At 43.7% G+C, this 25,867-nt stretch overlaps 1 long non-coding RNA gene across 1 annotated transcript in view; it reads left to right on the top strand.

The window, feature by feature from the left end:
• LOC109896605 (uncharacterized) overlaps window positions 1-22,943 on the top strand; it is a 35,088-nt gene extending 12,145 nt beyond the window's left edge. The window contains exons 3-5 of the long non-coding RNA XR_004210960.1: window positions 5,378-5,475; window positions 20,115-20,182; window positions 20,913-22,943. This is a non-coding gene — a long non-coding RNA (uncharacterized LOC109896605). The remainder of the gene's footprint in view (window positions 1-5,377; window positions 5,476-20,114; window positions 20,183-20,912) is intronic.
• Window positions 22,944-25,867: the final 2,924 nt, after the last annotated feature.

Raw genomic sequence — 25,867 nt, forward strand, 5'->3', positions numbered from 1 at the left:
AATATTGCACTATCCAGGTGTGCAAAGCCCTTAGACTTAGAGACTTACTCAGAAAGACTCACAGCTGTAATCGCTGCCAAAGGCGATTCTTACATGTACAGTATTGACTCAGGGGGTAGAATACTCATCTAATCAAGATACAGTATATTAGTTTTATTTTTCATTCCACTTTGACATTAGTGACAAATAAATGACAACTAAATCTATTATAATCCCACATTGTAACACAACAAAATGTGGAAAAAGTAAAGAGGTTTCTGACATTTTCTCACTACACACACACACACACACACACACACACACACACACACACACACACACACACACACACACACAACACACACACAACACACGCAAGCATACATCTCCCCGAGGCCTGATTGAGTGTGAGTGTCTGCACTGCTGGTCAAGGTCAGCTGATAATGGGAGTGATTGAGAACGGGGAGCAACAGTCTCAGGTAATGAGATTTACGACCCTGAGCCCCCCCTCCACCTCCCCCTGACCACCCTCCACCTCCCCCTGTCCACCCTCCTCTCCCACTAACATGATTTATGGCTCCAATAGAAGTCTACGCTCCCCAGATAGAGGCTTCACTGCACACATTACCACTGAGGGAAACTCATCCTTCCACAATGTGTGGGTGACCAGAGAAACAACTCTACCAGAGGCAGAACTAGGTAAGAGCTGGCGAGGTGCTATAGCCAAAGCCACACTGCGTAGCCTCTCTACCCTATGCTAACTACCAGTATACCACACAGGAAGAGCTTTCCACCAGGATACTACACAAGTAGAACACCGACATTGACATTTGCAATATCCCAAGTGTTTGGTGACCACATAATGTCAGCACGTCTCGAGTTTGCTTTTAGAGTGTATACTGTAGCATACATAGTCATAACTTACCAACGGCATACTGCTGTTACTGCCAGGCTATACCAGATCACATCAGACATCAAAAGGTCGTGTCCAGATTTATCTAAACATTGATGCACATTTTAGGTTGTTACTTTTTTAAATTTCATACACATAAAATAGTACATTCTTTGTCTATTCTGCTTTTGAGGAGGATTCTAGAAACCAAACGACAGTGAAACAGTCAGATAGCATCCCACTAGTTTTAATGCTAATATTTGCTGTGGCTCAAAACACCAACTGTACGTGTTCAAAATGAAGGTGAGTGGGATTTGGCTTCTTGTTCTGTTGTTTGCACTGAGCCGGTCTCCAGGCTCGTTGTTTTAACGTAGGAAATGAGACCCTGTTATAAGCTCCTCTAAGCCGAGGTTGGCAGTTATTGACGTGCCTTGTCCTTGGCTGGAGGTTTATTTTGTTGATTTTTCCCTCTGCCAATCAGAAAAGTCGCAAGTAGCAGTCACTTTGAACAGCCTGTTAATCTATAATCTCATATCACTACACCCTGGCAGGGAGTGGGTGGAGGGGACACTGCATCGAAAAGCAAACAATAGCTGATGGTGCAGCGTAGCCTATGAATGTTGATGTGAAGTGAGATGTGGTGACTGTTGATGTGAAGTGAGATGTGGTGACTGTTGATGTTATGTGAGATGTGGTGACTGTTGATGTTATGTGAGATGTGGTGACTGTTGATGTTATGTGAGATGTGGTGACTGTTGATGTTATGTGAGATGTGGTGACTGTTGATGTTATGTGAGATGTGGTGACTGTTGATGTTATGTGAGATGTGGTGACTGTTGATGTTATGTGAGATGTGGTGACTGTTGATGTTATGTGAGATGTGGTGACTGTTGATGTTATGTGAGATGTGGTGACTGTTGATGTTATGTGAGATGTGGTGACTGTTGATGTTGTGTGAGATGTGGTGAATGTTGATGTTAAGTGAGATGTGGTGACTGTTGATGTCAAGTGACATGTGGTGACTGTTGATGTTATGTGAGATGTGGTGACTGTTGATGTTATGTGAGATGTGGTGACTGTTGATGTTATGTGAGATGTGGGGACTGTTGATGTTGTGTGAGATGTGGTGAATGTTGATGTTAAGTGAGATGTGGTGACTGTTGATGTCAAGTGACATGTGGTGACTGTTGATGTTATGTGAGATGTGGTGACTGTTGATGTTATGTGAGATGTGGTGACTGTTGATGTTATGTGAGATGTGGTGACTGTTGATGTTATGTGAGATGTGGTGACTGTTGATGTTATGTGAGATGTGGTGACTGTTGATGTTATGTGAGATGTGGTGACTGTTGATGTTATGTGAGATGTGGTGACTGTGGACGCTATGTGAGATGTGGAGGACTCTCACTTGGTCATCTTCTGGTATGTCAGAAGCATGTTGGTCTGTTGGTAATTTTACTGCTGACCAGACCTGGGTTTAAATACTATTTAGGGTATTTCAATTACTTTCAAAGACCTCTGGAAGTAAGTATTCAGATATTTGTATTTGTAAAGTAGTTGAATAATGGAATGTATTTGTAAATACTCAAATACACTAACTCAACTACACTCCCATGCATTTAACCCAAGTATTTTAAAAATAGTCTTTGAAAAGTCTTTGAAAATACTTTAAAATATTTCAATAGAGGTAGTGGATTCGGGTCACATTATTTGTAAATACTCAAACACACAGAAAATAAGTATTTAAATAACAAAACAAGTAGTTGAACCAATGTCTACTGCTGACTTTTTAAGACAATAAACCAACATCAAACTGTAACTATGCATTTACATGGTCGCTCTACAGACAGCTACAGTTTAGTTATACATTGTTACACATTAATACCTGTTTGCATCATGCATCCTATTTCAAGGATTTACAAATTAACTCACAATTGTAATTACACTCAACATGGTCTGAGGGACATTTATTGTAAAGTGGGACCAGCTTAGACAGAGACGGGCTGAAATTGGCCAATACACATTTTTCTTTGAAATAGGACCTCCATGATTTAAAAAAATGTAATAAACACTTTCTTCTAATTTCCAGAGTCACGGGCCTACTGGGAAGGCTAGAGGCAGACAAAAATAGAATAATTGAGAAGAAAAAAAAGTGGAGGACCATCCTCCAGTCTCGATGGGCCCTTAAAGGCAGTACATGTATGTCACTCCTTTCTGTCTCTAAGGACTTCATTAGGAGAGCCCCATGTCTCCTCTCTGTGAGTCCTTGTAAGGTCTCTGCAAGCCTCTACCTGGCTTTGGGAGCCCCCCTGCTCTGGACTGTTTAAACCAGCTTTAGAGACCCCAATTTCTGCTAGTTTTATTGTCTCTAGTGAGGGAAATTCATTCATGGGAGGTATTGCTATTGCTAAAAAATCTCCCTCTGTTTGGACTAACTTCCAGATAGGTATTTGTCACAATCATTTGAATTATTAAACTATGTGAAAAGGAACTACTGACTTGGAAAGTAGGTCTACCGATTATGACCAGATTGTCTGTACAAAATCCACTCCATCACCAAAATGAATCGTAGAGAACAGATTTTGTGGCAGTGTTTTAAAGAATGTATAAATGGGGTTACATGTCTTAAGTGATGAAGAGCACGATCCCATTCATGATACCAGACTGGAGACGTGCCAATATCTTCTCCATGGTCTCCCCAGGGAGTTACAATGGTGTTAAGTTGAAAGGGCAGTTTTAATTCTCTGTACAATATATGCGGCTTGCTGTGGCTGCTTTGATGCTCATACTCGACTGGTTAGAGAGAAACTCCCATCATCTCACATTGACTGCAGGGTACTTGATGCTGCCATGTGTCAGAACGGCTGAGGATGCACTGTAGCTGATTTGCCACCTGTCAGCATCAAACGTCGAGAGGAAAGTCAGTAACCTCACACAACTCCCTGCTGAGGTACAGAGTATGTTCTTCTTATGCTGGAGAAATGCGTGTTTGGATATTTCAGTCATCTAAAGAATGTTCACTGCGCTGGTATCGGTTCAAACGTACTATTATTGAGTCTGTGCATGGTACATGTATTGCTCTGCTTCGAATATTACACCCACATTTGTTGAGGTGTTACGATCATAGTCACCACCAGCCTTAAAGCTTTTCATTGAACTTAACAATAAACGTGGACAGTCCCTGAACCAGTAATTATTTCACTGGGAGCGACTTTGCCTTTTGTAACCCAGCCATCATGTTAGCGTCACACAGATCCCAGTACAGCTTGAGTTTGGACCTGAACGAGGCCCAACAGACGGGAGAGAAACGACTAGTTGGATGACTCAGTCGGAGGCAGCAGCTTGTTAGAGTGGAAATGGATTAGCCGTGGTACAATGGGAGTCTTAGGCGTGTCTTAGGCGGCTGCGCTACAGCCTGCCTGTGTCACCCGGGCTGCTAGACTCATTTGTGCCCAGCGGTGCATGCACCAGCCAACTCACACACTGTTTTTCTAATTGCCACAGTTTCACTGTCGGCATCAGCCAAAGCTCAAATTTACCCTACGGCGTCTCGATCTCATTCTGTCTGTGATGTGAACAAAATGTTTCTTCTTGAAAATGGCACCTTTGCCAAACATTGCTCCTTATTCAATCAGAACGGAAATGATTATGGGATATCATAAAAATGACTTGACATGAGAGAAGCGTTTTATGTTGTATACTAGAATGATAATGTCTCTTTCACCTAGACCCTTACATACACTGCCATGTCTTTTTCACTGAAACCAATTTGCACCTGCTCTACCACTGGAACTGAACTGCACATCATTTATTATACATTACTTGCAAACTAATGCATATTGTAAATTGCTATATAATACTTACATTGTACTTAGTTACAGTTTATACACAATCTAGCAGTTACATATACACAAGCTGATCCTGGATTTGCAGCCAGTGAGAACTTCTCCTAATCATCATCAGTATCTATTTAAGCAATAAGGCCCGAGGGGGTGTGGTATATGGCCAATATGGTTACCAACATAATTAGAGCAGTAAAAATAAATGTTTTGTCATACCCGTGGTATATTGTTTGATATACCACGGCTGTCAGCCAATCAGCATTCAGGACTCGAACCACCCAGTTTATAATCTTAAATGTCATGACAGTCAACTGTTTGTCATTAATCATCATCAGCAATGAACATAACGACAGACGAGAAACCAAACATGCTGTCATCATCAATCAGGCACAGGTTTCTATGTGACAGCCTTAACATATTGCCATAGTCAGGTAGGGACAGGCAGACAAATGGCCATGCAAACATGCTGTCAGCAGCAACCAGAGAATGAGATCCAAATCTGCTCGCATCCTCCCTTTGAGATAGATGGTAGGATAATAGCACTTGCTAGATAATGTGTTCTGAATTTACATGGAAGGGATTGTAGAGTATACCGTTTTTATGATAAAGATAAGAGATGTCTTACTGTCTTTGATAATGGGTCTCTTCTGTTTTTGTTATGCAGGTAGACTGATGTTCATATTCTACTATGGACGGTGTGTGGTACAGACGGACATCGACTGGAACGGAACAGGCCACGAGGACCATTCAGCTCTACCATAGGTGTGTCATCATGTGTGTGTCTGTGTGCATCAATACTGAAACCATTAGTCTGTATTTATCCACCTACTGCATCATCTTTACTCATTTTAACTGTGAAGAATGTTTAATTAGGCTGTGTTTAGACAGGCAACCAATTCTTATCTTTTAATCATTAATTTGTCTTTTGACAAATCCGATCAGCTCTGAAAAATATCTGATGTGAAAAGATCTGATGTTATTGGTCAAAAGAACAATTAATGTAAAAAATATCAGAATTTGTCTGGCTGTTTACATAGGCAAAGTATCCACCTTTTCCTGGTGGATCTGTGCTTACTTTAAAAAAAACATATTTTTAATTAGGGATGTGCGCATACATTGTAAAGTTTTAAAATATTAAACTTGAATTGTGTTCTTGTTGCTGCATGTAATTAGATATTCTAATCAAGTAAATTTGTTAATTGTCTAATCTCTGAAAGTCATTGGATAATATGGTGCTTAAAACATTTAAAATATTCAATTTATAATGAAAAATACTCAAGAGAATGCTTCATAAATATACAAAATCCTATTTCCTCTCTATTACATGCCTCCCAAAAGACCTTGCAATGTCAACCCTTTGTGAGTCTGTGTGATGAATTTGTTTGCTGGCTGCTCGAAAGCAACCAGGTTTGTATTGTAAGGCGGATGTAATCTCTCTAGATCACCTTGCTTGGATCAAGGACTACAACTAAGGGAAATGTGCAAAATAGAGGTGTTCAGAGCTGGTGTGTGTGTGTGTTTGTGTGTGTGGCTGAGCAGGGGGGAGCTAGCGGGAGCTGGCGGGTGTGGGAGTGTGTGGAGAGCCCAGGTAAATTGTGATTGACAGGCCCTTAAGCCCTCAACAGCGAATAGATGAATAATATAATATCCTGTGGTGCCAGCCCCCATCCAGAGCTTGGAATGAGACACATACAGTGGGGCAAAAAAGGTATTTAGTCAGCCACCAATTGTGCAAGTTCTCCCACTTAAAAAGACGAGAGAGGCCTGTAATTTTCATCATAGGTACACTTCAACTATGACAGACAAAATGAGATTTTTTTGGGGGGTGGAAAATAAGTATTTGGTCACCTACAAACAAGCAACATTTCTGGCTCTCACAGACCTATAACTTCTTCTTTAAGAGGCTCCTCTGTCCTCTGTCAACTCGTTACCTGTGTTAATGGCACCTGTTTGAACTTGTTATCAGTATAAAAGACACCTGTCCACAACCTCAAACAGTCACACTCCAAACTCCACTATGGCCAAGACCAAAGAGCTGTCACAGGACACCAGAAACAAAATTGTAGACCTGCACCAGGCTGGCAAGACTGAATCTGCAATAGGTAAGCAGCTTGGTTTGAAGAAATCAACTGTGGGAGCAATTATTAGGAAATGGAAGACATACAAGACCACTGATAATCTCCCTCGATCTGGGGCTCCACGCAAGATCTCACCCTGTGGGGTCAAAATTATCACAAGAACGGTGAGCAAAAATCCCAGAACCACACGGGGGGACCTAGTGAATGACCTGCAGAGAGCTGGGACCAAAGTAACAAAGCCTACCATCAGTAACGCACTACGCCGCCAGGGACTCAAATCCTGCAGTGCCAGACGTGTCCCTCTGCTTAAGTCAGTACATGTCCAGGCCCGTCTGAAGTTTGCTAGAGAGCATTTGGATGATACAGAAGAAGATTGGGAGAATGTCATATGGTCAGATGAAACCAAAATATAACTTTTTTGGTAAAAACTCAACTCGTCGTGTTTGGAGGACAAAGAATGCTGAGTTGCATCCAAAGAACACCATACCTACTGTGAAGCATGGGGGTGGAAACATCATGCTTTGGGGCTGTTTTTCTGCAAAGGGACCAGGACGACTGATCCGTGTAAAGGAAAGAATGAATGGGGCCATGTATCGTGAGATTTTGAGTGAAAACCTCCTCCTGAAACGTGGCTGGGTCTTTCAGCATGACAATGATCCCAAACACACCGCCCGGGCAACGAAGGAGTGGCTTCATAAGAAGCATTTCAAGGTCCTTGAGTGGCAGCGCCAGTCTCCAGATCTCAACCCCATAGAAAATCTTTGGAGGGAGTTGAAAGTCCTTGTTGCCCAGCAACAGCCTCAAAACATCACTGCTCTAGAGGAGATCTGCATGGAGGAATGGGCCAAAATACCAGCAACAGTGTGTGAAAACCTTGTGAAGACTTACAGAAAACGTTTGACTTCTGTCATTGCCAACAAAGGGTATATAACAAAGTATTGAGATAAACTTTTGTTATTGACCAAATACTTATTTTCCACCATAATTTGCAAATAAATCAATAAAAAATCATACAATGTGATTTTCTGGATTTTTTTTCTCATTTTGTCTGTCATAGTTGAAGTGTATCTATGATGAAAATTACAGGCCGCTCTCATCTTTTAAAGTGGGAGAACTTGCACAATTGGTGGCTGACTAAATACTTTTTTGCCCCACTGTAGCCTTCTGAGCTCTGACAGATTCTGAGAATGATTCTCTCTGTGTGTGTGTGTGTGTGTGTGTGTGTGTGTGTGTGTGTGTGTGTGTGTGTGTGTGTGTGTTTGTGTGTGTGTGTGTGTGTGTCTTTTCTCATTTTGCGACCAATCTTTATCTATGAGACACCCAACCACATACCTTGTCTCAACCTACCCAGGGTTGGGGCTATTAAAGACAAGTGTCTTAAGCTGACTGAAACCACCATCACCCTTCCAGGAAGAGGAGAGAGACTTATTATGATAGATTCTAAAAGATGTTGGCAGGGTCTACTTGGACCTTTGTGATTCCGACCACCTGAGCTAAGACCAGAGCTCTCTAGGAACATGGTGATGAGACGTGAGTGGGAGTCACTCCTGTCTGCAAGGCACCAATCAGGGGAGAGGGTTTCTTGTCCCTGACAGTGTAGTGTCAGTCTGGGAGGTGGTCTTTAAGGTGCTCCGTGGAGGCCCTGAGACAGAGAGACATGCCCAGAGATCTGGTACCAGATGGCTAGTAGAGCTAAGGCTTAGGGAAGAAGGAGCCACATCCATACAGAGACACAGTTATATAGCCACACTGCCAAACCCATTGGCCAAATCCATTACTTACCGGTTCCCTATGGCCTGCTCACTCAATTATTCAGTCACGTGCACACACACACGCACACGCACACACGCACGCACGCACACACGCACGCACACACACACACACACACACACACACACACACACACACACACACACACACACACACACACACACACACACACACACACACACACACACACACACACACACACACACACACACACACACACAGGCCATGTGTCCCTGTCTGCCAGACCTGTGAGGTTTCCCATTAGTTGGGGTGCAGTGTGCTGGAGAGGCGCGCTGGGGCGAGAGACATCAATTTGCTTCCTCTAATGCGCTCGCTGCCCCCACAAGACATATTGATTATTTTCCCCCCGCAAAGTGACAAACAGCATTTTCTGGGGCATAATGGAGATGGATGGTGGGTTTATGAGCAGCCCTGGGGAGAAGGTGTTGGGGGGGACACCCCTCCTTCATACTCTCCAGACCCCCCACCGAAAAACGGCTGAAAACAAACATAGCTAACAAGGAGAAGAAGAGATGGAGCCGATGGGGTTGCTGCGGCAGAGGGAGGGGTGTAAACGGGGATGGGGGGAGGCAGATGTCGAGGAGCGATGTTCCTTCATTAGATACCTCCTCTCTGGAGAACCCCCTCGATCACCCTCCCCATCTTAATGGCCACCTCACTGAGAGTTGCAGCTGCTTCAATATTAACTCTGCATCAACACCAGCCTCGGATAGGTTTACCTTACATCTAGCTCGTCTGCAGTGGAATTTACTTACCAAACAGCTGAAGAGTGATTGAATTTCTTTTACATTTATGTGTTGTAGGCTTTATTTAACATGTTTTTAGACTTTCAGTTGATTCATAGTACCATTTTCTTTTGACGTGATATTTGACTATTTGACTATTGATATTTATTTAGTCCCCGTCCTGTCAGGAGATAGTGGTGTTTGCTACACCAGTCTAGTCATGCCTAGCAGTCATTACCTCAGGGAAAGGAAAAGGGAAGGGTGCATTTTAAATGTATTTACACAGAGCTCCTGCCAGGGAATGGAATGAGGATAGCAAGAAATGTTAGAGCTTTGAGACACCATGAGATCGGACATCAGGTAGCCTAGCGGTTACGAGGGTTGGTTCAGGAACTGCAAGGTTGCTGATTTGAATGTCGTAGCAGCCTAGGTGAAAAATATGCCGATGTGCCCTTGAGCAAGGCACTTAACTCTAATTTCTCCTATAAGTTGCTTTGGATAAAAGTGTCTGCTAAAAATGACAAAAAAATAAATTATTAAACTCACCAACTGTGCTCTCCATCATAGATAAGACCTTCAGTTGGGATTTTGCTTCCCACTGGTAAGGTGAAAGGATGCCGTCTTTGATCATAATTCTGATCAATACTCTGCTTACAGATCATCATCACCTGAGCAAACCTTGCTTTTTGACAGCTCTTTGAAAGATCTGAATTGCCTTTCTTTCCCACTACCATATTTTGTTTTAAGAAGTGTCTAACATTTTTTGAAATGGTTCGTTTGACAGAGCTGACTGGTTCTCCACACTAGACATTTTCTTTATTTAATTCTTCAAAACTTTGCGATATTGACCTTTGACTCTCTGTCTTTTCTTCTCTACCTCATTTCCCTCTTCACATCTTAACAAATCCCCATAATTGATTTGTTCCCTTTTAATTCCACAGAAAAAAAACAGCGTTTGGTTATTAGAAATGCCTTAACTGTCAGACAAAGAAATTTGAAACAAAAAAAAATTATAAACATGCATTTGTCATGGTTGAAAATAGAGCGCATATGAGACTGGGTAGCAATAACCTTGTGCAGGGCCTTTTTTTTGTCATTCACAAGCAAAAACATCTCAGATACCTGAAAATACATCAAACAGAACAGCCCCAAACTGAAAGGAGTCTGACACACGGTAGACAGAACAGGAGAGTGAGCTTAACATATACATACTGTCACCACACAGAGCAGAGCCAAGCTGTCAGTGATCACAACAGACGCTATATGGGAGGGACTGGCCCAGCCTGATAAGCGGAATGATCTGCAGTGCTGATAAAACCGGCGGGTGGGATGGAGGGAGGAGGCGTCTGCTGGCTATTATCCTGCATCGATTTCCTCCTGTCAAGGTTGGCTGGGCACGTAATGAAGTGTGGGATCTTGGGATGGCGTGCGTGCTCGTCTGCACCATATAGCTTTTTGGTGATATTGGGATTCTACGAGAGTTGGCGTCCGTGTGTGTGTGAGTGATTGTGGACGGGAGAGGAGGTGTTTTCTGCAATCACATTTTATTGCACAAATAAAGTGTTTTCTCTTTCATCCTGTTTGATTGATTGAATGCTTGCTTGTTTTTTTTTGTTGATTAAAGATTGTTGCTACCTTTAGCAACAATTCAGTTGGTCAGCCCAGAACTCACTGAACGACTGCAAATGGTAAGTGATTGTCCCTGTGTACGATTTCCACGACAGGTATAAGGTAGAACTTGCCTTCAACATCCTTTTCGTTTTCTCTCTAGGCACCTCTCTCCCTCTGACTTTCTCTCTCTCCCTCCCTGCCTCTCCCTCCCTGCATCTCTCTCTCCCTCCCTGCATCTATCTATCTCTCTCTCTCTCTCTAATCCATGGCCCTACAGATTCTCTTTGTACTGCTGTCTGACAAGTCGGCTCATTCTCCAGCTCTAAGGACTGCCCCGGTGCTTGGGATAATGGGACAATACGCTGGGTGCCGTGGCGCGATAAGCCCTGAGGATGCTGGGAAACACACAGAGAGTGTCACCCAAAGCGATAAAGCTCTATTGTCTTCTGTGTCTGCAGAGCCGGGATTATGGTTTTATGGACGGCTTTAGCGTTTCTCAGAGCCTTTTGGAGAACGGCATGCAACACAGACACCATGGCCGTTCAGGCAGACAGCGCGAGCATGAGACATAGGTCTACAGCACGTTTTCACATCTGTCTCATCCAATCGTCCTCTCTGTTTCTCGAAAGACTCGCACCCTCCAATCGTGTCATGTGTCTGTATGTATGAAATCACCTCACCCAATAGCCTTGCCTGATGACTTTTTGCTCAGGTAGCTCTCGTCCAATAGCTTTTGTGAGAAATACACAATGGCATCTATGCCGTTATCCAGTTATCCATCTCTGTCTCGCGATCTTTGATGCTATGGCGCAACAACCAGGCTATGATATTGATCTAGCCAGGGGACAATTTATCAATCTATTTTCTTTCAGTAATACCACCCAAACCTTCTGTTTGCTGCAACACTATAGGAACTGTTCAATTTGCAAAATACCACCAGAGGCAGCTAAAGTTCTATTGAGTATGCACCCCGAAGGAGCTTGATAATGTACTTTCTTTTCCTCTATTGCAAGAGCAGGCATTTCACCAGCCTCACCCAATAGCCTTGCCTGATGACTTTTTGCTCAGGTAGCTCTCATCCAATAGCTTTTGTGAGAAATACACAATGGCATCTATGCCGTTATCCAGTTATCCATCTCTGTCTCGCGATCTTTGATGCTATGGCGCAACAACCAGGCTATGATATTGATCTAGCCAGGGGACAATTTATCAAACTATTTTCTTTCAGTAATACCACCCAAACCTTCTGTTTGCTGCAACACTATAGGAACTGTTCAATTTGCAAATAAGTGCTATTGTGTGGCTCCAATACCCAAGTGACTTTTTCTTCTGTTCTTCTGTTCTTGCAGAAAGGCGTGTTTCAGCACCAGAGGCAGCTAAAGTTCTATTGAGTATGCACCCTGAAGGAGCTTGATAATGTACTTTCTCTTCCTCTATTGCAAGAGCAGGCATTTCACCAGCCTGTCTGGGGGGGGGGGGGGGGGGGGTTCGGTGGAGATTCGTGGGCACCTTTTCTCAATATCGCCTACCACCCATCCCTTTGACACAGCCTTAACAATTGAGTAGGGGAGCAGTAGGCTGACCTTGCCTGCTCAGATGACGGAGTGGGGGAACGCCTCATGTGAGCAGATCCCCTAAAAATAGCATAGGCGGCAATTAAGCGCCAATCTAATCATCCGCCTGCGTAAACGAGCCGACGATTCCGCCCTCATATTCCCCAGGCTTTCCAGACCGTTTCCTCATCATCTTTGGCTATCTGTTTAATTACGCCCCCGTCAGCCCCAGATGAGGGAGCGATAGCCTTATCACCACGGCTCATTTCCGAATCCATGAAATTAATCAAGCTAACCTCCCATCAGCAGACTGCTATGGCTTGGTGGCTCAGTGACATAGTGGCATAGTGGAGTCAGTGTGAGAACTTAGCTAACTGGAACTTTAGTTATTTTCCCAGGGAACAGAGGATGTTCCTAGACCTGGAGCAATGATGTTCCCCAAGGTGCTCCTTACATACAGTTCTAACACACAGCTGTTTAGATGCATAGTTCACAAAATATTATCATGTGGCCTTGATTAACCTGACCAATTGTAAGGTATTAGTGAGTACCTTTACAAAGTGGCATCAGTGGCAGTGGAGCTGTTCCAACTGCCAAACCTCCAGAGGAAAAGACTGTGCTCGGCCAACCACAGCCAGGCTGAGTTTCTCTCCGAGGTGCGCTCCATTTTGACAGCCAGGGTCTCAGACATCGATTTTGAAAGCGAAGGTTGGGCGGATCCGTCACCACGTCGGGGGCTGGCAGCAGAACCAGACAGGCGGATGGAGAGCTCCCCCTAGGTTTGGGCCGTCATTTATCTCTAAATGACAGCAGATGGTGGGCTTGGCGCCGGTGCCATCCTCTTAATCTCCCAAGGTGCATTTCTCTGATGGATGTGGATGAGGGGAGGGCTGGGAAGTGGCTGTGCACATCTGTGCTTCTCGATAACGGGGGGCTAAGTGTGTCTGTGTGCTAGCCGTAACTTCTCGCATATTAATCATACCACCTTCCTCTGAGTTTATTCACTTCTTAGCTACATCTCTCACCGCTTGTCCCTCTCAAGTGGTGAGAGAAGCCCTCCATTCGATCCTGTGGAGGAATTCTTACCAACAAGATTTCACACTGTTACAGCCAAATGGACACTAAATTCTGTTCTGAAGGTAAAGTATTCCTTAGTTTAGTTTTAATAATATAACACAGGGTATCCTTAACTTGGTCCTCAGGAGCCCAAGGGGTGCACGTTTTGGTTTTTTGCGTTTTGTTGTTGTTTTGTTTTTTTGTAGTGTTATGGCAAAAACCAAAAATGTGCACCTCTTGAAGTCCCAAGGACCAGGTTTGGGATACCCTGTGTTATACCATTAAAACTGAACCCCTTGGGGGCCTCCCGGGTGGCGCAGTAGTCTAAGGCACAGTGGCGCAGTGGTCTAGAGATTCTGGGTTCGAGGCCAGGCTCTGTCGCATCTGGCCGCGACCGGAAGGCCCATGGGGCAGCGCACAATTGGCCCAGCGTCGTCCGGGTTAGGGAGGGTTTGGCCGGCAGGGATATCCTTGCCACATCGCACACTAGCGACTCCTGTGGCGGGCCGGGCACGGTCGCCAGGTGTACGGTGTTTCCTCCGACACATTGGTGCGGCTGGCTTCTGGGTTGGATGTGCATTGTGTCAAGAAGCAGTGTGGCTTGGTTGGGTTGTGTTTCGGAGGACGCATGGCTCTTGACCTTCCTCTCCCGAGTCCATAAGGGAGTTGCAGCAGTGAGACAAGGCTGTAACTACTACCAATTTGATACGACGAAATTGAGGAGAAAAAAGGGGTGAAAAATACACAAAAAAAACGGAACCCCTTGAAGTCCCAAGGACCGAGTTTGGGATACCCTGTGTTACACCATTAAAACTGAACCCCTTGAAGTCCCAAGGACCGAGTTTGGGATACCCTGTGTTACACCATTAAAACTGAACCCCTTGAAGTCCCAAGGACCGAGTTTGGGATACCCTGTGTTACACCATTAAAACTGAACCCCTTGGGATCCCGAGGACCGAGTTTGGGAAACCCTGGTATAACATGTATCAAAGATGATTGTGTTTGTAACACATGAGTTGTAATATATTCTGAGAGCTGTAAGGCCTCAACATCCTGTATTCCTTAAAACGGCTCTCTCTTTGTCACTCACACAAACACGCAAAACACGTAGTAGACAGCAGGTGTATTTGGACAGTAGAGGCCCTCGGTCATTGGCTGACCTCCTTGTTAGGGTCATCTCATGATGTTAATAACCCTGGCTTCTTGCCAGAACCATTAAAGTGGAGATAACTGCATCATTAGCCCGCCCATCCACGTCCTAACGCTCACATCTCCATGGAAACCCTGGGCTCTGGCTGCTCCGCGAGGCGCCCTTGGGATGCTCCCTGCGTCGTCATGGGGTGGCAGCTCAGGAGTGAAAGCTGATTTAGCGGCTGCATCAGAGAGCTGGCTGATTAGTGGAAGGGAAATAGGGGCCAGCAAACAGTCAGCAGGGTGATTGGCTCAGCAATAACAGAACACCCCTTTGCCGACAGGGACCGGCACTATGCGGATGCAATGACAAAAAAGACAGTTAGCGAACTCCCTCGGGGCTTTACGAGGCGTGACTTGCTTTCGCATAGACTTGATTGTAGATGTGCCATTCAGTAGTGTGATTATGTAATGATGGCAAACTGTTACAGAGGACTTGAAGCAGTAAAGGACCCGACACATTGGTTCCTAGGGGACATTAAGCATGGCGTAATGTCCATCTTAATAATACCGTACGTAAACTTACATGCACCTTAATGTTAAGCATGGCGTAATGTCCATCTTAATAATACCGTACGTAAACTTACATGCACCTTAATGTTAAGCATGGCGTAATGTCCATCTTAATAATACCGTACGTAAACTTACATGCACCTTAATGTTAAGCATGGCGTAATGTCCATCTTAATAATACCGTACGTAAACTTACATGCACCTTCATGTTAAGCATGGCGTAATGTCCATCTTAATAATACCGTACGTAAACTTACATGCACCTTAATGTTAAGCATGGTGTAATGTCCATCTTAATAATACCGTACGTAAACTTACATGCACCTTAATGTTAAGCATGGCGTAATGTCCATCTTAATAATACCGTACGTAAACTTACATGCACCTTAATGTTAAGCATGGCGTAATGTCCATCTTAATAATACCGTACGTAAACTTACATGCACCTTAATGTTGTACTCGTTGTGTTATTGTACTCTTGTTATTCAGTGCTGTCAGCATGTTATAAACCTGCTGCAGTCTATCAGAAATGGTCCCATTAGATAACAGTACATCCCTTCGTCTTCAGTGAGGTGGATGAAGAAAGGATTTAATGAATTGAGTCATTCATGCCCAAATAAACAAATCAATTATTATGTTTGAGAATGACACGGTGCTTTATTGAGAGTTCAAAGGAGTATCAAACTAGTGAGTTCTTGTATTTCCTTTCCCAGTCTGTTGGTTCAGGCTGTTTGATCACACTTTGGGCAAGGCGATCGAGCAGATTGTCTTAACAGATTGGTGTGGAGGATGAATCTGGAACAAACGTGTGGGAAGCAGAAGATTCTGTTGGATAATTAACCTCCTTACATCCCCTCTCTTACTAAAATATATCAGTGTAATATACCAATGCATACACTTGGTGGGCCTGCATCCATAGCTTTGCATTCAGCTCTCTATATGCTTGTAACACGCCACGGCATGTTGATAAACCAACAGCTGTTGTTATGGTTGTTTTCATTGTTTGAATTGGCAAATGTCTTTAGTGACGGCAAACCTGAAACGTACCCTTCAATCGATTTCATTGATGCCAGACGGTTGGTGAATTGATCCCATAACAGGAGTTACGGTGGATCTTCTTTAGACTTTGAAAGTTTTATAGTCGCAGATCCTTGTTGGAATCAAAAGCTAAATGAAGTAGGTATCATACTAAAGGGTGACGTAAGGGTTATGCTACATTTGGCAAAGTTCCAGACTACGGACCTGTTTAACCAACCATTATGAATAGTCAAGGAATATACTGTATGTATGCATTACACAGGGTTTGATATATACTTCATTATAAATGGTTTAAGCTACACTTTCTGAGACAGATAACTCTTTTAGGGTTAGGGTTTTAAAAGACTAGGTGTCTAACATAAAACATGAATGGAAGAATGGGCAATATGTGGTGTGTTTGTTTAGCGAAATGTTGAATCATGAACGCTCCAGACGGTTTACAGAGCTTCTAGGAAAGCTGACACTCACTTAGCCCCAAAAAACATCTATATCTAGTCAAGATCCCCCACTGCCTCTTACCATCGATCCTCAGCACAGAGAGAGATGGCTCAGGTCTAAATATTGTCCTTTGTGTTTAAGTAACGTCTCTTAGCGACAGACCCAGTTACAGAGGCTTTCCGGTGTACTTGGCCTGAATGTGTTATTGCTGTTTCTCTGTGTAGACCACATCATCACTTGATGCAGACTGATAAACTGCTGAAGGACAGTATTCTGAAACAAGACGTAAAGTATTACAGATTCTAACACAACAGGAAGACTGCTGTATAGCTGGCTCACAACAGGAAGACTGCTGTATAGCTGGCTCACAACAGGAAGACTGCTGTATAGCTGGCTCACAACAGGAAGACTGCTGTATAGCTGGCTCACAACAGGAAGACTGCTGTATAGCTGGCTCACAACAGGAAGACTGCTGTATAGCTGGCTCACAACAGGAAGACTGCTGTATAGCTGGCTCACAACAGGAAGACTTCTATATAGCTGGCTCACAACAGGAAGACTGCTGTATAGCTGGCTCACAACAGGGAGTCACTTTCAGTTGAAAAGGGACATTTAATATGTTATTTGTCAATGGGACAGAACATGCAAAGACGGTCTGTGTCTTTGGAAAAGGGCATTTGCAAATATGTAGAAGTAATATTGACAGAGCTTTGGAAGTTCTAGTGCTGTAGTGGTTCAGACACAGTTCTGAGGACCTTTGGGCAGAGTCGTGAAGTAAAATAGCAGCACCAGTTTAGCACCTGTTCTCCAAGGGAGCTGACAGGGTGACCTGTAGAGTATATGGCTGGACGGTATTCTCAAGGTTAGAGTGTCCTCTTCCGCCCTTGAGATCACACGGAAACACTCCGGGAAAGTTTTTACGTTGTGCCTGCCGCCTGCTCCTTGCTGACGGGCAGCTCATTAGGGCAGCGACGCGCCAAGCACGTGTTTGCTCCCAGACAGGCCGCGCCACGGGCTGCATGCTAATTGGGGAGGCGTAGCCGGTGTTGAAACGACCTTGTGTCCGCACCAGGCTCTGATTATGTGAGGGGGGCGGCTTGGCGGGACGCCCACACGGGCGAATCGCAAACACGTTTTGTTGTCTGCCTAGCAGGGGGCCTCTCTCCTCCTCCGTTCCGACTTGCTACTCCTCACCCCTTCAGCATCTTGTGAAGCCTTCGTTCTAATCTGACCTCCAGGTTTCATAGCAAAGTCAGCCAACTCTGACCACTCATCCCACGTGAGAGCCGTCAAAGGAAAGAGAGAGTGAGAGAAATGAAAGAAAGAGAGAGATGTGAGAGGATAAGAAATAACGTTGAATAAGGACAGACATACAGGAATGCTGGAAGAAGAGAAGAATGGTGTAGAACATAATTCTACAAACAAAGTTAGACTTTTCCAGTCAGAATCAATGCAGCATGTACGGTTATGTTAGTTGTAACCTAACGCTATACTTCTGCCGAGTCATTCACCAACAGGCAGAGAAATGTAAAGGGGCGCTATGTAGAAATCACACATTTCCTGGTTGCTAAAATTATAATTATTCGCCTAATTTCAGTTTATGTGACAAAACAAGCAACTATAGTGTATAGAATCATTGTACCATCTAAATTGTTGGGAAATATTTTTCAATAACCAAAAATATTGTATTTTCAGCTGTTTGAAGCTGGCGTACAAAACCAAAAGTAAAAGACGCAGAAACGACAGATCTATAACTAACATTTCTATGTGAATTTAATCCAGTCGCCCAAAAAGTTACATATTGCAGCTTTAACTGCAATATTTTTCATAACATTGTCATCATATGGTAGATATATCATAGCAGAGCTCTCTTCTCACAATGCAGGAGGCACGTTTTCAGAGTGGAGAGGGTTGCCAGCCAGAGTGTTTAAGTGCCATCAGTCCTCCTGCCCTGCCCTCGTAGATAAAGAGGGACCTGCCATCAGCCACACGGCCGTCTCGTTCAGTCCTCATTAAAAAGCCATCGTATTAAGAAATCATTTCAGCTTGTCCTGATGAGCCTTTTATTGCCTACTCTAAAATCTTTTCACTTATCGAGGAGTCGAAGGGAGTGGGAGTGCTATGGAGAACGAGAGGTAGAAAGAGAACAAGAAAGAAGCTGAATGGAAGATTGCAGGGGAGGACAGATTTGATTTTTAAATTAAGGGCATTTTATCATGACATTCTGAAGGCTATTTCATCCTCAAGGGTGAAATGCTGGCTTTGGCTTCTCCAACATCAGACATGGATGTCCTATCTTGCTGCAGGGAAACACTCTTCAGAGAATTGTTGGCTAAGTTGGGAAGGGGTCTTCAGGCCAGGTCTTGGTTGTGTTGAATTATTGAGTGCAGTAGTCTGTGTGAGGAGTTGCTCCATGATTTCTTGGGACTTACAGTATTAGGGCAGTTTTCTGACTTGGATGTGTTCTTTGGTCTTTAGCTCAACAGGTGTATCATCGTGAAACGTGTCATAATAGTTGGAGAGATGCTGGTTATTAGAAACAGTGTTGAGGGAAGCTTCCTTCTACTAACATCTCCTATTCTCTTGGATGCAGTTTGGTTTGGTTTTGGGGTGTGGCTCAGGGGCAGCCATTACAGCAGTAGCCCATTACTCATCCTCCTAGCTGCTGTCTCGGAGCTCCCGCTCCAGTGCTAATGCAGATTACAGGGATATATGAGGGCTATTTTGTTCTCAGTGGGGTGGGAATGATCACTAGCAACCATAGCTCTCTCAGATGCACGAGTATACATCTGTTCCCACTGTGAAATCGCACCCAAAGATCCATCAGAGCCAGAACCCAATCAAATCTGTGGATAGTACATAAATTACACGTTAATTAGCACTTTATAGGAGTTTAATTATTCATGTACAACATGTTAATAGATGGCAAGGCCTTTGCAGTTTGGAGTAGTTCCAGAGTCCACTTCTAATGGTTAGAGTGAGTCATTATTCATCTGTTGTGTAAATAGCCCATTTGTCATGTAGTGCTATTGGAGCTAAAAATGTTTGAGCAATCTGTCTCTCCAATAGCGCCAGTTTGAGGCAGATCAATCTATCTTTTTACAATAAATATGTCACTGCTCATTGTGTGCCATGTAATACTGAACCATTTGGAACAAAATTGAGAAGGGAAGAAAATAGGACACTTTGAAAAGAGAACCTATTTTTTGCACATCTATCAAATGAGGTCCATAGGGTCTTATAGAAGGCTTCAGTTGTGCTGCTAATGGCAGTACTACTAACTCATTTTATACTGCTGCCATTAACAATAGTGATGTTTAGCAATGGTGATAGTAACTGTCACAGCATTACATTTATATGATTTTATATAATAATTATAATAATCTATCCCCCCGTTCTTCTTTCAGGGCCCCGCAAAATCATTTGGAAGAAGTTGTTTCAGTGACCAACATGTCAGAAATTAGCACATTAACAGGTGGGTCGGCTGGTGCCACCATCTCACATATCAAATTCAAATCAAATGTATTTATATAGCCCTTCGTACATCAGCTGATATCTCAAAGTGCTGTACAGAAACCCAGCCTAAAACCCCAAACAGCAAGCAATGCAGGTGTAGAAGCACGGTGGCTAGGAAAAACTCCCTAGAAAGGTCAAAACCTAGGAAGAAACCTAGAGAGGAACCAGGCTATGTGGGGTGGCCAGTCCTCTTCTGGCTGTGCCGGGTGGAGATTATAACAGAACATGGCCAAGATGTTCAAATGTTCATAAATGACCAGCATGGTCATATAATAATAAGGCAGAACAGTTGAAACTGGAGCAGCAGCACGGCCAGGTGGACTGGGGACAGCAAGGAGTCATCATGTCAGGTAATCCTGGGGCATGGTCCTAGGACTCAGGTCCTCCGAGAGAGAGAAAGAAAGAGAGAAGGAGAGAATTAGAGAACGCACACTTAGATTCACACAGGACACCGAATAGGACAGGAGAAGTACTCCAGATATAACAAACTGACCCTAGCCCCCAGACACATAAACTACTGCAGCATAAATACTGGAGGCTGAGACATGACATACAGGTTAGTCATGTCTTCAGAAGACATCTATTATAGAGATAGAGCGAGGTTATCGGTCTATATAATACTTTACGCACCATGTCCATAATTCTACCTGCAATTGTGTAACCCCCCATCCCCCCTCTTTCTAAAACAGGTCACAAGATGTGCTGGGCTCACCCTCCATGAATCCCAAGAATCCCATCATGCCCTAGGAGTTTAAAAGCTCCAATCCAGCTCGAACTCAACCTCACATGACTCCAGTTCCCATCACCAACTTGACTCCAGTCCCTTGTTGTTCAGTCCTGCTGTTTCCACCCAGCGGTTTAGTTGTGACAGTGGCTTTCAATGAGAATCCAGTTGGCCTTCCCTCTCTTGTACCCCTCATTAACGTTGGCCCTCATGTCAGAGCCCTGTGGGCCGCAGAGGGGAAGGCTCTCATGGTGTCTCTGCTGTACAGAGAGCCAGGTCTGATCCCAGCCATGAGGAGCCCACAGGCGGAGAGCCCTGTTTAAAATTCCGCTCTGCAACATGTCGGCTTTCCAATCCACCGGGATTGCATTATTAAACTTACACAAGCTCATTTCCATACAAAGCAGGATATCAGCGGCAGACAGTCATGCATATTTATCGCCGTGTGCCTGGCTTACGCACGAATACACTCGCACAATAACCCACATGCAGGCATAACTTAGTCGTGGTACATAAGTGAGGGAGGAAACTGAGGTGCATTCCTAATGGTTTGAGCATGAGAGGTCCTGAGTGAGGATGGTCAGTGAAATCTACATGTCAATCACCTGATAAACCGACACATAAACAGGCAGTTTCTCACACGCAAACAGGGGAGATGAGATGAGTTACACTTTGAGATCTGACGAGAAGTGTATTACTGATAATCTACACGCAGAGTCATGCACACACGGTCCAGCCAAGCCTCCACCTGTCCATGTTGACTGTTCCCTGCTAGTAGCTAGTTCCCTTAATGTCCCTGTCTCTGTGTCTCCCCCCGTCCCTACGTCCCTGCTGCCCCACTGTTCTTCTCCTCCTCCACTAGTTTCCGAGCACCGGTTTCTCCTCTCCTCCTCCCCCTCTTTTCTTCCTTGCCCTCCTTCAGGTGATGTCCGTCCCTCCTCCTCCTCCTCCTGTGAGATTGCTGCTGTGTCTTATGGCTTTTTATTCCTACGTGAGGGTAGATGTGTTCATGTAGGGATAGAAGCCACTAAACACACGGTGAGAGGTCAACGTGCAGGCCAGTAGAGCCAAAGCTTCCTTTTCCACACAGAGCAAATAGCCTGCGGTGACGTTACAGTGGAGTTTACTGTCTAACTCTAGGCCTACATGCACCCGTTACTTTTAAACGGGCCTCCCGGGTGGCGCAGTGGTCTAAGGCTGTGCCACCAGAGATTCTGGGTTCGAGCCCAGGCTTTGTCGCAGCTGGACGCAACCGGGAGGTCCATGGGGCGACGCACAATTGGCCCAGCGTTGTCCGGGTTAGGGAGGGTTTGGCCGGCAGGGATATCCTTGTCTCATCGTGCACTTGTGACTCCTGTGGCGGGCCGGGCGCAGTGCACGCTGACCAGGTTGCCAGGTGTACGCCAGGTGTACGGTGTTTCCTCCGACACATTGGTGCGGCTCTCTTCCTGGTTGGATGTGCATTGTGTCAAGAAGCAGTGCGGCTTGGTTGGGTTGTGTTTCGGAGGACGCAACCCCAAATAGGATGAACATTAGAATACTGAGATGAATCATTGTAAAGTGTGAAATGTTATTCTATGTGCTTCATAAAACCTACTTCTAGCTGCCATCATAGCTGAAGTGTAATAATTCAACACCCTCACTAATGTACATGAATGTTCACACTATAAATCTACATCACAACACATGATAGGAGCATCAATTATTGACAGTGTTTTCTATAGACCTCCAAGCTTTCAGGGAGAATGTGTTGGAATAGATTACTGCCAATGGATTCACTGCCTGAGGCTGCGTGTGGCTGTCTGTTTTCCTGAGTTGAGTTGATGCATTAATATAAAGTCTTTGTATGTATATACATGCATCTCTGTCTTTTAAGAATCTATCTCCTGGCAGATTTTCCTGTAATAAATAATGCTCTTTTGTGTTGTTGCCGTTCTTCATTTGTTTTCATATTTTCAATGGTGCGAATTGATGAATAAATGATGCATTCAGCCAACCTTCTGTACCGATCTGTTTCTTTTGCTCATCTGCACTGTTATTTAAATGATACACACACACACACACACACACACACACACACACACACACACACACACCAAAGCATTCTTTTCGCAACACCTAGACAAACTTGTGTTCTCAAATTAAATACTGAAAGGCTGTCGCAGGGGTTGAAAAAGTCTAAAATCCTACTCATTGGCTTGGCAAACAATATTTCGGACATGATTGTCAGGGAAAGCCTGAGAGAGTTTGAGTGATTGCAGGGACAGGTGAACCGTGACAGCAGAGTGGAGCGGAGCAGTCTGGAGTGAGTGATTGAGTTAAAGTGGAAACTTGATAGAAGACCAGCATGTTTTTCTTCTTCACTGTGGTTGGGAGCAACCCGCCCACACACACCAGCCATTTGTCTGGGGGATCCAGTTTGTGGTTTCATGATGAAACTAGAGGAAATCCGACTGCTGCCGGCACACCACACATTCTCTTTTCTATTTCTTCTCTCCTTTCTTCAATAATTCCTCCTCGTAACCTTTTCCCCCAAGCGCTGCTTCCACTTCTTACCGCAATTAGCGTAACGCAAAGAAGCCCACTTGTTTGTCAGCACGGAAATAAAATGGTAATTGGATAATCCATGGAATTTCGCAGTGTGTTCGGGGAGTTTGTAATTAAACCTGAACTTCTGACAAATATTGAATCAGATGAGCCCAGTGAGTGAAACGCATGCTAAACAACTGCAGGGTGAGCCAAATGTAGTCTAAACTATGCCAGTCTAAGAAGGATTAAGATATATTTACACAGGCAGACAAATTCTGATCTATTTTTCACTAATTGGTCTTTGGACCAATCAGATCAGCTCTGAAAAAGATCTGAGGTGATTGGTCAAAAGACCAATTAGTGGTAAAAAAATATCAGAATTGAGGTGCCTGAGTAAATGCAGCCAGACTCATGTGTATAGTTGTTTCCCCATTAATTCAGAAAGTGATACTCAATGGTCATGTCCGAAATCTGTCTTGCCTACATTTTACTACAACAGCATACTGTATAGGCTGTTAATCGTAGTACACACTATTTGAATGTACTGCTTAGTAAAAATGATGCAGTAAGCAAAACATGTCAGCATACTAGGACTCACATACACTGAGAATGCGTCATCTAATGCACAATTGCATTTCCCGCCAATTATTCATTTTTGGTACAGCCTGTCCTGCCAGCGAATGATCAGTTGTTGTCAAACACACATGGGTCTGAAAAGACGATTCTCTTCCTCAATAGCATGCAGCCAATTCTACTAGATGAAAGGCCAAAATTAGTTTGCCATCTGGTGTTAAACAATGACTGACAGGGGGATGCTGTTTGGAAGCCACCACACAGCCATTTTGGTACTCTATAAAATAAATAAATATGAAGCTACAGAAATGCATTTAATAATGTCTACAGTCGTTTTGACAAGCATATTCTAATACAGACACCTTAATGCATACTTTACAATTATATTATGTGAATAAGACATAAACATGAATAATATATAAAAACATATTCCTTAAAGTAGTTTTTAGAGAGTGCTAATGTTACTGTCCCAACTACAACAAGGAAATACTTAAATACATGTAATTATGTCCTTGAAACGTTTTTGTGAATTATTATAGCATTCCATTCATTCCTATGACTGTGCCTTCTGAGGAGTATCAATATTTTTATTTTTATTTATTTATTTCACCTTTATTTAACCAGGTAGGCTAGTTGAGAACAAGTTCTCATTTACAACTGCGACCTGGCCAAGATAAAGCAAAGCAGTGCGACACAAACAACAACACAGAGTTACACATGGAATAAACAAGAGTACAGTCAATAACACCATAGAAAAAAAGAAACTATATACAGTGTGTGCAAATGGCGTGAGGAGGTAAGGCAATAAATAGGCCATAGTAGCGAAGTAATTACAATTTATTGGCCAATACATAGCATCAGCAATCCAGGGTTTATACACATTATTTGTTTTAAAGAGTACTCAAATGTTGAAATTGGCTACTACAGTATTTATAACCCAAGTTTACTGTAGGTATGGGTATTCGGACAAGGCCAGTATCTGCGTCCTCAATACCAGTAGTTTAATTAGTCATCTTTGACCTATAGTGAACCTTGCTGCTGAGTCTTATTGGCTATATATGTCTTAGCAAGACATATCTCACAATAATGCTTCCTTATCCCAGGTCCTCAAACGAGTGTGTCAGCATTCTGGCAGTGATCACAGTGGTTATGACTTTTTAATGGTCTGTTAATGGTCTTTGTTGTGTTGCATCCCAGCTGCCCAAACAACATTAATTGCTTCAATTGCTGCTGCTGAGTCCAGTACCAAGCTAAACCTGTAATTACTGAGAATGTTAGAGTTTTGCTCAGTCAACAACTGGATAATGTTGACTAGAAAATAATTCCATTCCTGATAGGAATGGCTATATTCTCTCCCCACAATCATCCAGTGTAAGGTTCTGCTTTTCTTTTCTTGGTCAACCTTGTGTTCTTTTTCTTTGTGTTCTTGAACATAACCCTGTTTCTTTGTGTTCTTGAACATAGCCCTGTTTCTTTGTGTTCTGGAACGTAGCCCTGTTTCTTTGTGTTCTGGAACGTAGCCGTCTTTCATTTTTGTTCTTTTATTTCACCTGCGTTCGTTTCTCACCTGGTCTCATCAGCTCCCTATTTAGTTCAGTTCTTTCTGTTTGTATGGTTGTGAGGTACTGTTTGTATTTTGACTGCGACCACAATGCCTGCCTTCTGTGAAGGCTTAATAAACATCTGCCACACTCTGACTGTGAATCTACACCTTTTTCCCATGAGTATTCATTACATCCAGACAGGGTTGCATACTATATCTGCTGCATTTCTATAGGGTTGTATTTCTATAGGTTTATACAAAAATGTTTTCCTGCA

This window comes from Oncorhynchus kisutch, linkage group LG9 (genome assembly GCF_002021735.2).
Source record: "Oncorhynchus kisutch isolate 150728-3 linkage group LG9, Okis_V2, whole genome shotgun sequence".
NCBI classification, from domain to species: Eukaryota; Metazoa; Chordata; class Actinopteri; order Salmoniformes; family Salmonidae; genus Oncorhynchus; species Oncorhynchus kisutch.